The sequence below is a fragment of the Lipotes vexillifer genome, unplaced genomic scaffold (assembly GCF_000442215.2).
Source record: "Lipotes vexillifer unplaced genomic scaffold, Lipotes_vexillifer_v1.1 scaffold559, whole genome shotgun sequence".
Taxonomy (NCBI): domain Eukaryota; kingdom Metazoa; phylum Chordata; class Mammalia; order Artiodactyla; family Lipotidae; genus Lipotes; species Lipotes vexillifer.
Window position 1 is genome coordinate 466267 of NW_006781351.1, and position 13414 is coordinate 479680.

The following is a 13414-nucleotide window of genomic DNA, read 5'->3' on the forward strand; positions in this document are numbered from 1 at the left end:
AGGGAAAGACAATGCCACCCACGTTTTAAAAACTGGCTTCACTCCATATGTGCATACACGCTCACATTTGGCTATAATCAGCAGCCACTTGGAAATGCTGTCAGTTTGGGGGAAATGTTTTTCAGGCTTAACAAAGTATTTGGAAAAGCCTTACAGATACTTGTGTGACTTAACTCTGAAAAGGGGGAAAAAAATGGGAAGATTTACACGGATTTGCACAATATGGTAGAGAAATCTTTTTCCCAAGGTATGTCATCAGTTCCTCTGAAATGGTTAAGTATTTCCAGGACAAAGCAGGGGAAGAGCACCCAGGCACAGCTGTTAACACTTTACTCCTGCAACAACTGGAGAATTTAATGCCAGGCTTTACCTCTAGACTTCTAGTTGTTTCTAAAGGAAGCAGTATACTGTGGGGTCCAGTGGAAACGATGTTGTATAACTTACCCATTTTGCTCTTTTGTCACCCATTTAATCGTGCAATTTCTGCCACCTGGATTTGCTTTGGGTGTTATTTTACTAGCTGTGGTGATGGGTTTGCTGACAACTGGCGAGAGCATGAGATGTTTTCTAAGGCTAGAGATTAGGTACTTAGTGTGAAATTTATTGATCCACATGGGCTCAAACCTGGAGCCTAAATTGCTTCGTAGAACATGAACTGATTTACTTTGAATACACTCAAGGTTCATAATAAAACACTTCTTGTTTCTTTTACTATCCAAGTCTTCTCACCATCTCTGAGGCAGACAATTTAAGGCAGGCTTCACCCTTTCCCTTCATTTCCTGAAATCATGTTTGGTTTTTAATTCACTGAGCGCACGCTGTCATTTCATTACAATCATGTCTTCCACAGCCTGACCAGTAAAGGGGGTGAGGCTTGAATTGTTCAGATCAATGCTTCCATTCTGTAATTTCAAAAACTGACGAGGCAACTTTTGAGCTGGTAAATGTCAATCATTTGTTGCCGAGTCAATGATATTCTTACACCCGCTGCTACATACGGGAAACGTAGTGACTGATGGATAAAGTCAGTGAATTTAGCTAGAATAATAAACTTCCCTGACTGACTAGATTCCTCAGAATGTAAGTGGGCTGATAAAAACCAACACAACCAACTGGTTTTGTTTTTTGTGTGTGTTTCTTTTGCTGTTTTCATGAGCTTGCAAGTTTAAGAGGTATTGCTTACTTATTGTTCACATGTATCTGGCGCCAGAAGAGTGACTGGTGTGAGGCCTATTAGAGAAACATATTCAATGCACATGGAAAACTGATATTCATGACGCAGAGGTTGGGAGCTGCTGGGGGAGAAGAGAACAGGGAAAGCTGGGCAGAAAAGAAAACCTAGCCATAGGGACCTTAAACAAAGAGGTACTTGATAACTATTCGCTGTTCAATTACACAAGAGAGACAAAAGGAATTACGGGGATGTATCATCTTTGAAATCTCCCCCTACCAAGAATAAGAACTTAATTTTCATGTACTCAATAATTTTAAGGTTTTCTTGTCCTTTAACTTTCCACTACATAAACCAATACTGCCAGGTTCTCCCCTCCATCTTTTTCTTCTCTCACACTGCCACCAAGATCCTGCCTTTAAATGGAGATGAACATAGTACATTCAAGATCAGTTCTTCTTTTGGGAGGTTATGGAAATGCAGACCTTTGGGGGAGCACTGAATAATCTGGCAAATGTTCTGTGAGGCAGAAGAATGTTCCATAAGGAAATCTGCTAGGTGAGAAAAGCAGACCAACAATCAATGCCCACTTCTCCTTTAAAAGAAAAAAAAAAATTTTGTTTTCACGGAATATTATGATTTCCACATGAATCCTTAATTTATGCTAAAGTATCTCTTGATAATGGTGACCAATTACTGTGAGAAAAAGAAAGCTAAGGGATCTACTCAGACATATTTAACTTACACACAAGAAATGGAAGGAGATATTCTTGTTGCGCAATAAAAACAAAACACAGGAAAAAGCAATTACTGGCCAAATTTTGTGGTTCACACAGATACTGCTTTTGGATTTCCTCATTTTATGTTTGTATCCTTGATCACACTGACAGTCATTATTCATCCCAGAAAATAATGAGGTATTTCCTAAGAAGCTAATATTCACAGATAATTCTGGTATAACTATATTCTTAATTTCTCTTTTTACCCAAGTCCTCTCACATACATATGAAGATAGTCAAGGTAGGGGTGAGGACTTCAGTGATATACTTTAACAAATATCCGTACATAGGATAGAGTAAGATTTCTCTCCATGTTAAATGCCCCTCAAATCAAATTCTATATAACTTCTTCTTGCAAAAGGAAATAAACAGCAATTAATGTCTACAATTGCTGGTCGTCAATTAGTGCTGACAACTGAAAACAAACCAAAGGAGAATGAATATTAAGAAAAACGTTATGTTTCTGTAAATTCAACAAATCTCTACAGGAGTACTCCAATGTGGAATTCTGACTCATTCAAACTTGGCTCACTGTCTTTGATGAATTCTAAATGATGATCACGGAAAAGAGGATCCTTCAAGCATGATATATAACTGAGGATAACTCAACCTATTTGCTCTGACACTGCCTTTTTCTTTGACATTATCAGTGGGCAAGATGGTTTTAGCATGTGTTTTTGTTTCCCAGACATTAAGCGCTTACATTTATTATGTATAAGCATATATGTCAAATTCAATGTTTCCAACTGAAATAATGATTTCGAAAGATGCATAATCACACATCTTAGGATTTTTTAGTTTTAATTTCCAAAGTGCTAGTTTTGACTACATGTTTTCAAACTGCTAATTAACATAGACTTCAACAGAATTAGCCTACAATTTCTAATTGTTCACACTTTGCAGTGCTGTTGACTAAATATTTCCATTTGTCCTCCAACTTTTCCACCATATGGCAGGATTGTACTTCCCTATCTCCGTGATGTTCAGTGAGGCCATGTGAGGTCAGGGAAATGTATTCGCAAGTGGCATGAATCACTCCCAGGATGAAGTGCTAACAGCCATTATGTGATTTACCACGTTCTCTTGCCCTGTGATCGGGGAAACACATGTCAGGGGGAGCTTCCTTTGGAAGTAACTGTAATAAGCACAGTCTTCCTGCCAAGACACATGAAAATAAGAGGAAAGTCTCTTTTGTTAGAAGTCATTACAATTTTGGTGATTGTTGTTACCACAACCTAACTTAGCCTATCCTGACTACTACACATACTTTGTTGTGATGATATCGCACACACTGGAAGTTTGAAAAAAAAATTAAAAAGAAAAACAATCTACATTAAACAATTGTAAAAGCCATTTTAATATGGAATATGGAGTGTCAACAGTTAAATTCCATTTTGATGTAGAAACGCATGTCTAGAAATTTTCAAATGTTATATCAACTAGAAAGTTAGCAGGTAGTTCAATATTTAATAATAAATGAGAAGAGTGGAAGGGGATGGAGGATCCAGAGGTGAGAAAAGCATCCAGATGGAGGTGCTAACCTAGGAAAATAAAGAAATGAGAAGACAAGGAGATTTTGGAGAATGGAAAATAGTTCCAAACGAAGCTATGCAGACTGGCAGGGCCTTGTTCACCACGGGAAAGAGCAGGAAACACATGCTGTAGACCTGCAAACACTGTAAGCTTGTAAGAAAATGCACTAGATGATCAGATCTATAATGCTCAAAGTGCTATAATGCTCAAAATGCTCTCTGTAGTTTGCAAGCAGGGTTTGAAGACAGGAATGGGTGGAAATACGAGGATGAAATGAGGCAAAAAGAATAACTGAGAAGAACACATTACTCAACCTGCTCAAAAATATCCCGTGAGTGACCACAGTCCTCATGTGGTACCAAACATCCTCCAACATCATGAAATAGAGGTCAGTGGTCAAGGCCCCAGTCTCCAGCTTCAAGTTCAACTTCTGCCAAATACCAGTTGTACGGTGTCGTAGTTTCTCTCCCTATAAAATTCTACTTCTTGGGCTTATCATGAAGATTTAAATAAAATAATAATATATGTAAATGCTTATTTTAGCAAAGTACCTGGTTCTAAGTAAGGATGAACAGGTTAATCTAGGCCGTTTTATGACCATAACATAAGTAAGCCATTATTGCCTGATACCATATTTTTCCATTCTTCCTCTACTAATGATGTTGCCTTTGACTGTGTCTTTCCCCAGTCTCCACCTGCCAAATTCCACTCACCCTTCAGGATCCAACTCAAATACCATCTGCTCTACAGAGATTTTTCTGAATGAATGCTCCCCACCTCTAGGAAATAAAAGATTCCAATTCTGAACTAGAACATATTTTCTAACTGCTTCATGGCACTTAATTATAACCTTTCTGCTGGATAAAAGATACATAAAATAAAACTTATTTTTCTCAGGTATATTATATTTTTCTTTAGCTAGTAGTACTTCTTATCTATCCATGTATATTTCCAGAGGTACTTAGTTGTAATGCCTTGAATGTATTGATCTTCACTGTTGAATAATTTAAGGAATTAGATCCAATTCTAACATAACCTGATTAAGTTTAATAGAACAATATATAATATTTTTATTCACAAAGTTCAGAAACAACAACTATTTCACAAAACTGGTAATTTTCTCCTTCCTTTTATCTATAAATAATCAAAGGTTAGATAGGTTGACTGTTCTAAAATCCCGTGGCATGTTGATGATAAATCCTAAAGGAAAATTCACACTCTCTGATGGAAAATCCCTAATTCCTATATTCCAGGAGCAGAAAAGGAAGAAAGCTAATCTTCCACAACTGTACAAATAGCATCCTTCACTCCCATAGCCCTCAAGATGTCATCAGGCAGAGAGGGATCTTCATAAACAACTAGCCATTGAAAAACAGTTTGTTTTTCCCCCAGATTCCACCAACAAATAAACCCTTGATACCCTTTGTGTCTGCTGTGATAAACAAGCATTCAAGAGGTGTTGTGTAAGTGATGGGACTTATTGAGAAATAGATTTGCACTTGAAAAGCAACCAGCCCAATAGTTTAATCAATGCATCCCGAAAAATATACGGCCTGGCCCAGACCTCTTTGGTTAAGTGATCAAATAAAATCCAGGTGGGAGGGAGGGAGACGCAAGAGGGAAGAGATATGGGAACATATGCATATGTATAACTGATTCACTTTGTTATAAAGCAGAAACCAACACAGCACTGTAAAGCAATTATACTACAATAAAGATGTTAAAAAATAATAATAATAAAAAATAAAATAAAATCCAAAGGGATTTAGGGAACAGTTCCTGCTTGCCACCCTGATTGCAAATTTTCTGCAACAGACTTTGACCTTTAATCTCCATCCCATGAACTTTTTTTAGAGCCAGACAAGTAACCTGTGGGATTATAGAGCCATCTAACCAACTTCTTTTCCATTACAAATGACTCTGGAATTTAAGTCTTTTGGAAAGTAAAGCTTAAAAATGAAGTCCTAAATACTCCTTGTAAAACATAAAAACCGGGCAGTATCATAGACACATACATCACTTTAACTTTTCATACCTCACCATACATGTTAACTCTTCAAATGTCCCTTGTGTAGGTACTCTCATATTCATGAGAGTCAAAGCTTAATTGGATTTCTTTGGATCTTACACTAAACTATGATTTTTAAATTTTTATTATTTTTATAGAATGCCCAAATAAAAATAATCAAAAACAACTAAGCAAAAAACAATTGATTTTGAAAGCATATCCAAATAACTAGGAAAATTATATTTTATGTATAGTTAATTTAGCAAAAAAAATGTTGTCACAAAGCAGAGTTCTATTAGACAGTGCTAGCTGTCTGTCCCGATTTTTTCCAGGCTGACTTATGCAACATCCTGATGTTTAAAACTATCCTGTCATGGAAAATCTGTCTCAGGGGTGCGGGGCGGAGAGGAAGGGAGTCCCATTTTCTTTTTAAAGTTATAATTCGAAACAGATAGTTAAACGATATAATAAACTTCTTGTACTTTGCAAACACTTTAAATTATGCACTGCAATACATACTGCAGTTATGTAAAATAGATAACCAACAAGGTCCTACTGTACAGCACAGGGAACTCTGCTCAATATTCTGTAATAACCTAAATGGGAAAAGAATTTGAAAAAGAATAGATACATCTACACACATGTATAACTGAATCACTTTGCTGTATACCCGAAACTAACACAACTTTTTAATCAACTATACTCCAGTATAAAATAAAAAATTTTTTAAAAGACTACAAGGTAAAGACAGTAATATGCATTTGAAAGTAAAAACTCAGCAGATGCTCCTTTTTGCCCACAGCATTTACAATACTGTAATATCAAAATATTTTGCTTTGCAAGATAAGCAATCGACAATACTCAGTGATCTGAATTTTTTTTAAGTGTAATACTTTATACATCCAATAGAGCTTTTCTTTGGTTTTCTCCCAATGTTACTGTAAAAAATTAATGATTATTAAGAGATGAAAAGAATTTGCCTTTCCATTAATGTAAGGACTCACTACTGTGGGTATAATAAAACTTCGTTCATGCTTCACCTCTTGCTATTGACTAGAAGATAAGCTGACATAAATAGATGAAATTCATATTGGATGTCATATACGAATGTTAGGACAAAAATAAGTTTCAAGTATTTTTCCAATTTGATCTTGGTCTCTCCAACAATTAAATCTTACTGCTCTTAACCCTTTCCTTCCAAAACTACCCGAGACGGATAAAGCTTTTAAAGTCATATCATCATTTTATGGACGATTATAGAAAAATTACATTTCCAAACTACGGGGAGATTTTAATTTTTTAACTTTTGCAGCTGACTTAAAGGCAAAACATATTAAGTGACAAGACAGAATACAAGAATCGGGGTCTGGCTCAGTGATTAAAAGCAGTAACTCAGCTGCAAGCAAAGCACATCATGTCTGGACTGTAGTTGCGTTAACAGGAAACATGCTAACTCAGTTCATATCCTATGTTAAGAAGATATGACAGAAAGCTAAATCACTCTACCATTTCTACACCATAGTACGTGTCTGAATGCACACCATATTTATCCATACTGAATTCTGCATTGCCTTTGAGATGAATGACTTTGGAACCGTATTTTCTTATATTACTAACACACTAAGTGCAATGTCAACATCTGAAGATAATTATTTCTGTGTCTTCCCATAACCTTGGAATGTTGAGAAATGTATTTGGCTTCAAACACAGCACAACAGCCATGACAACTCCGCCTTAACAATATGTACGGCAGACTTCTTTAAGGGAGAATTATTACATGGTTAAAACCTTTATAGTAAACACTCAAGAGCAGGTTGTGCTAAAGATAAACTGAAATTTTAAGAAGGCTCAACACCTGTGGAGAGTTAGGAGCTTCCTTAAAAGAGAAACAGGAGTGACTTGGTGAACTCTGGAAAAAATGAGACTAATTCTTTCTAGCAACATTCTCTACATCCAATAATAGGACGCCTTCATTACTACGTGGAATCAGCTATAGGAGAACTTCAGAAAAGTCTTCATGGGAGCAATACTCTTGCACGGGTCTGCTTTGGAAGACAACTATAATAAAATAATTACCCGTTTGACTGGTAATCTTACTGTGGAAAACAATCCTTTTTCTTTATATAAAGGAGGGTTAGCTAAAACTGAAACAAAAGGCTTTAATATAAGCAACAGAGTGCCAACCCTCAATTTAATTCACTTTCAACTTTTGAGTTGTGGGCTCTTTCAAAAGGATATCCACCATGATAAAATGTAAGCTGTGTGACTGAGTGTAAATCTCCATTTTCTACACTAAGCCTACCACCTGTAATCTTATTAGCATACAGTAAGGACACAATCAGTATTTGTTGAATAAATGAGCGAAGGCTGAGTGAGGTACAGGACTGGTTCCCAAATGCAGGCCATGACAAAATTTCACTCAGGTGTAGCAAAATTGGAAAAATAAGGCCTGAAATTTTGTCATCAGGCATCTATCCATCTCCAATATTAAAGCTGATTGACCTCGCCTTATCCAACACTCTCAATTTTTGTTTTCAAAGTCCAGACCTGGAATCAACACACAAAGGAATCACACAGCATCTAGCTCAAAAAAAATGTCATAAATTTCACCCAGGGCCCCAGGCAGAAAAGAAAGAAAAAGGGGAAGAAAAGAGCAAAGTTGCAACACTGTAATTACAGAAGGGGAAAGATTAAAAATTATTTCATCTATCCTGCAAAGAAATGTGCCATTCTAAGGGAAGAGCTTATTCAATTCTATTTCACCCTAAACCTTGGTAAGACTGGAAGTGAAGATTAACTTGCAATTATATAGAAAAAGTCTGAATATTACATATAGACTCTGAAGAACTAGTTCCTGTTTACAAACATGCATGTGATCTTTATTGAGAATTTAAGCCACTCTTGGTCTCAATCAATTTCATTCTTCCCTTTATAATAGAATAAGATATATATATATATTTTTTCTGCCAAATGCCGCGTCACTGAGAATGCGTGCCTCACGGAACTTAGACCAGGCAGAGTAAAGCAGCACTTACTCACCGTCCTCAGGGAGCAAAGGTGACTAGAAACCAAATCCCAGTGATGAAATCATACAGCTCTCCTGATAAATGCCCAGTTCCTCTGACTAAATATTTCCCTCCTTAATCCCAGCCACTATAACTGCCAGTCATTTTGGGTCTGTTATTCCAATATGAAAAATCTGACTTAAGCACCATAAAAGTCTTGGGAAAAAAACATTTTTGAACACTGGTGGGCTCAGGGGACTGATAATGGAATATGAACCTCTGACCCCTAAGATGGTTTCTTGGGAACAGAAAGCAGCCTATCTTTTTCTGTAATAACCCTCCTGCGCCCCCCCCATTCTCCCAGGTGGTGCTAAAGCATTCAGCAGCTGCTGGCTGCCAGTGTTGCTACATCGTCCTGAAGTCTTTTGAATGATCAGGATAGACTAAGAAAGAAATCTGTCCGCCCCAGTGCTTGAGAAAATTTGCATATATAATCACCGGGAGATTTGTTTAAAATGCAGAGTTTGATTCAGTGATCAAGGGCAAGGACTGGGAGTCTGCATTTTTAGCAGCTCCCAGGTAACACTGATACTGCTGACCCACGAACCTACCTTTGAGGAGCCAGGATCCATCCCACCTTTACCTACACCATGGAATTTGAGGGACACCACAAAAATCCCTCTGCACCAAAAGTCTCAACCTTGGGGCTTCCCTGGTGGCGCAGTGGTTGAGAATTTGCCTGCCAATGCAGGGGACATGGGTTCGAGCCCTGGTCTGGGAGGATCCCACATGACGCGGAGCAGTTGGGCCCGTGAGCCACAACTACTGAGCCTGCGCGTCTGGAGCCTGTGCTCCGCAACAAGAGAGGCCGCGATAGTGAGAGGCCTGCGTACCGCGATGAAGAGTGGCCCCCGCTTGCCGCAACTAGACAAAGCCCTCGCACAGAAACGAAGACCCAACACAGCAAAAATAAAATAATTAATTAATAAACTCCTAGCCCCAACATATTAAAAAAAAACTCAATCTTGCCCAATACCAGAAATACACACACACACACACACACACACACACACACACACTCACAAGGTGAGAGAAAACAAATTCCAGTTTCCGTTATTGAAGTTATTTGTCCAGATCCAACACCGCATTATATCAAGAGTGGTCACAGGGAGTTTGGGATTGACATGTACACACTGCTATATTTAAAATGAATAACCAACAAGGACCTACTGTATAGCACAGGGAACTCTGCTCAAAATTCTGTAACAACCTAATTGGGAAAAGAACTTGAAAAAGAATAGATACATGTATATGCATAACTGAATCACTTTGCTGTACACCTGAAACTAACACAACATTGTTAATCAACTATACTCCAATACAAAATAAAAAGTTCAGGCTTCCCTGGTGGCGCAGTGGTTGAGAGTCCGCCTGCCGATGCAGGGGACGCGGGTTCGTGCCCTGGTCCGGGAAGATCTCACATGCCGTGGAGTGGCTGGTCCTGTGAGCCATGGCTGCTGGGCCTGCGCATCTGGAGCCTGTGCTCCGCAACGGGAAAGGCCACAACAGTGAGAGGCCCGCGTACCGCAAAAAAAAAAAAACAGGTTCAAAAAAACACCATACTTGTGTCCTGAAATCTGACCCTTTCTAGCTTTGCACCTACACTACAATAGAAAAGCATCCGTGCAGTTCTCACGGGATCCTTACAACAGCTACAAGCTGAGCAGAGAACATATATGTAATTACTCTTTCAGAAAAGGAGAAAACAGATTGATCAAGTTAAGCAACTGTCTCATGACAACTCATAACTAGTATGAGTCAGATCCAGGAATCATACTCAGATTTTGTGACCCTCCCCCAAGTCTAGAGTCTAACCAATTTAACATTGCCGTTCACATCGCCAGTCCTCCCTATGTCCCAGCCAAGTTTTCTTTGATGTTTTTTATTACACTATTGTTCCCCTAGTTGTAGAACAAACAAAAAACTTGTATCAGTGTTGTATGGGGTTGTTTGGGGTTCACTATTTCAGAACAATCTGCAGTCTAAATGACTTTTTTTTTTAATCTGGAAAAGAAGCCTGGATTCTGCCGGACAATAGAGCTGAAGAGACAAAAAGAATTAGGATTCTCAAGATTTGATTTAACAGCACAGTGATATTTTTGATCAAGCTAAATACAAATGCCAGTCACAGATCATCAATGTTAGTAACTGAGTGAAAATGCTCCACGATCAAGAATCTCACAGTGACTCCCCAGTAATAGACAATGCAACTGGGATTCGCTCTGAAAGAATGAGAAATGAACAGTACCGCCAGCCTGTCCAGGCAACTCTCAGAGGGACGTTCTCTCTGGAGTGTAAGTTTAATAGCCCGGGCCGTTTCGGCTTTGTTAGCTGCTGGACCCCAGCACCCAAAACAGCGCCTGGTATATAGATGCTCCATAAACATTCTTTAAATCAAATGAAGAACTGAAGTCTTACGATAACAATACACAATGTAATAAATATTAAAACGCGTTTCAAAATGCTACTCATTTCTCTTTCATATCAATGTGAACTAAAAGTTGTTTTAAATATTTTAATCCTTTGCACAACTAGAGACACTCTGCTCTGCATCACCTGATGAAAAAGTACTCTTTAATATCTAAAAGATGTAATCTCGATGCAATATATCCCATACCACATAAATACTATATCTAATCAGGTAAGAGAAAGATAGCAAATGACTTATATTTATTTCAAGGCTACTCTTCATGTTATAGCGGGAATTTAATTTCTGATTTTCCTTTAGATCTTGGCTCAATCAGCATTTCATGAAAGAAATCTATCATAGGCTCTTCAGAGCATGACATACCTCCCCTTCTCAAACATCACATTTTATATGTATTTACTTTACCTGTGTTTGCCACTGGGCTACCCTCTCTCTGAGGACAGGGATTGTGCCTGGTTTTGCTCACAACTATATCCATCGCCTCTGCCTGCTCGTGATCCTTACCAGACTAAAAACTGGCAAATATCCTCTATAAACAATTCTCAACAGCCTCTCTGGCCCTTCCCTCACATAAAGATGAATACAGAGGTTTCTTCGATAGTTTCAATAGGACCACACAAATTCAAAGCCTCTAGGGAAGTTTGATGGAAACACATTATAAACTTACAACATCACAAATGCATGTTCCCCTCCTGGTCCATGGACAATTTGGGGCACATGCCCTAGTCATGAACAAGAATGGGTAACAGATAGTCAAGGCTGGAGTATGAGACAGAAACTCAGCTGAAATGCAGAAAAGGAAAAGGTCACGTCAATATTCAATATTCCTTTGCTGAGTTAACAAATCAAGAGATTAGGTACTTTATTGACATGTCACAAGAACATCAAAGCTCTACATTCTTTTAACAATGTAGGAACCTCGAACCTCCTACGTGAGACATACTGAGTTTAAGGAAGAACAAATCAAATTCAAGTTAAATGAGAACAGAGCTCAGGGTGAAAAAACTAATTGATCACCCAATTTTTCTATAAGCAATTCTTACGCAAGAATTGCTTACAGAGTGGAGGTCGGAGTGGAGGAGACAGCCATACTTATGAAAGCACTGTGACTGTCTAGGATTTCATCTGTACACAACCCGTCTATGAAAAATTCCATTATCTGTTATGTCATTAAATAGAAAACATTGTTTTCGTGAACAATGAATTTGAAGGCAAAACTGTAACAGAGAAGACATATATTTTATCTAGGTAGATACAGAAATCTTTCTTTCCAGCAGCCATTCACCTAAATTTGTCTTTCCAGTAGCCCACACTTTCCTCAACCTTACTAAAATTACATTTTGTGTACTTATTTTTTAAAACTTTTTACGCTGTTCTTAGAATTCTGACATTGAAATATGGTACAGTATTTATTAAAAGTTTACTTAATTGGGTTTTAGATTTATTAAAAACCAAATTCCAGGCTAAATACATTGGAAATAAACAGCTATCCTGAGAAAGCAGTGTTGTTTATCAAAAGTTTCATAATACTATTTTTCTAAAGTCATCCTGCATATAGAGACCCTCTTCAAGCAGAACCAGAGGTAATAACATATCACCACAATTGATATAATTTCTAAGACTGTGTGCCACTGATGTACCCTATATATTCCAACATTCTTTTTCCTGCTTCATAATGGATGCTCAGACTTGCACACTTGCCTCTTTTAATATTAGGAATGCAAAATCTCCGATGTTTCTAAGGTGCAAGGTTTCTTGTCTGTCCATCACGGCCCCCACCCACTTCCTCCTCCTTCAGAGAGTCCCAATTTGTTGAGGCATCTACCACTTTCTCACGTAACCCAAGTGTCCCAAGTCTGCTCTGTCCCACCAAAGGTCAGGTTGGTCAGAGAGTGATTCCATTGCCCTTTCAGGGAATGGTTCAAAAGAGGTTATTCCAACTAATACGCTAAGAGGATGCTTTTCGGGGGGTAGCTGGGAAAGTTCTGCCTCATCCACACCTCATCCTCATTGTGCTTGGATATGAGGCCCCAGAAACACATCAGCTCCACTGCTGCCCACCAGAGGTGGGCACAGTTAGAGAATCCCAGGGAAAATGGAACCAGAACTCGTTGATGATGTCAACCCTGACACCTTCTAGACTTCCATTTGTGAGACAATATATTTTTGTTATTATCACATATATCATTTGGGGGTTTTCTACTTCCTGTACACAAAAGCATACTAAAAGATACATTTTAATTACCATTCAACTAAATTTCCAAAACAATTTTAACTAGCAAATGGCAGAGTACCAAATTGAATATGGCTTTTGGAATATAATGTGGGTTTTGTTTTTTTTTTTTATCAAAAGTGTGGTTTAGAAAGTAGGTTAAATAAACCAAGGAATTAGCCGTCTGAATTTTTTTTTTTTTTTTTTTTTTTTTTTTC

The 13414-nt window shown here is 38.0% G+C and overlaps 1 protein-coding gene and 1 pseudogene across 1 annotated transcript in view; one reads left to right on the forward strand and one right to left on the reverse strand.

The window, feature by feature from the left end:
- PDE3A (phosphodiesterase 3A) overlaps nt 1–13414 on the reverse strand; it is a 311664-nt gene that overhangs the window by 231353 nt on the left and 66897 nt on the right.
- LOC103074497 (serine-threonine kinase receptor-associated protein pseudogene) overlaps nt 10715–13414 on the forward strand; it is a 33824-nt pseudogene continuing 31124 nt past the window's right edge.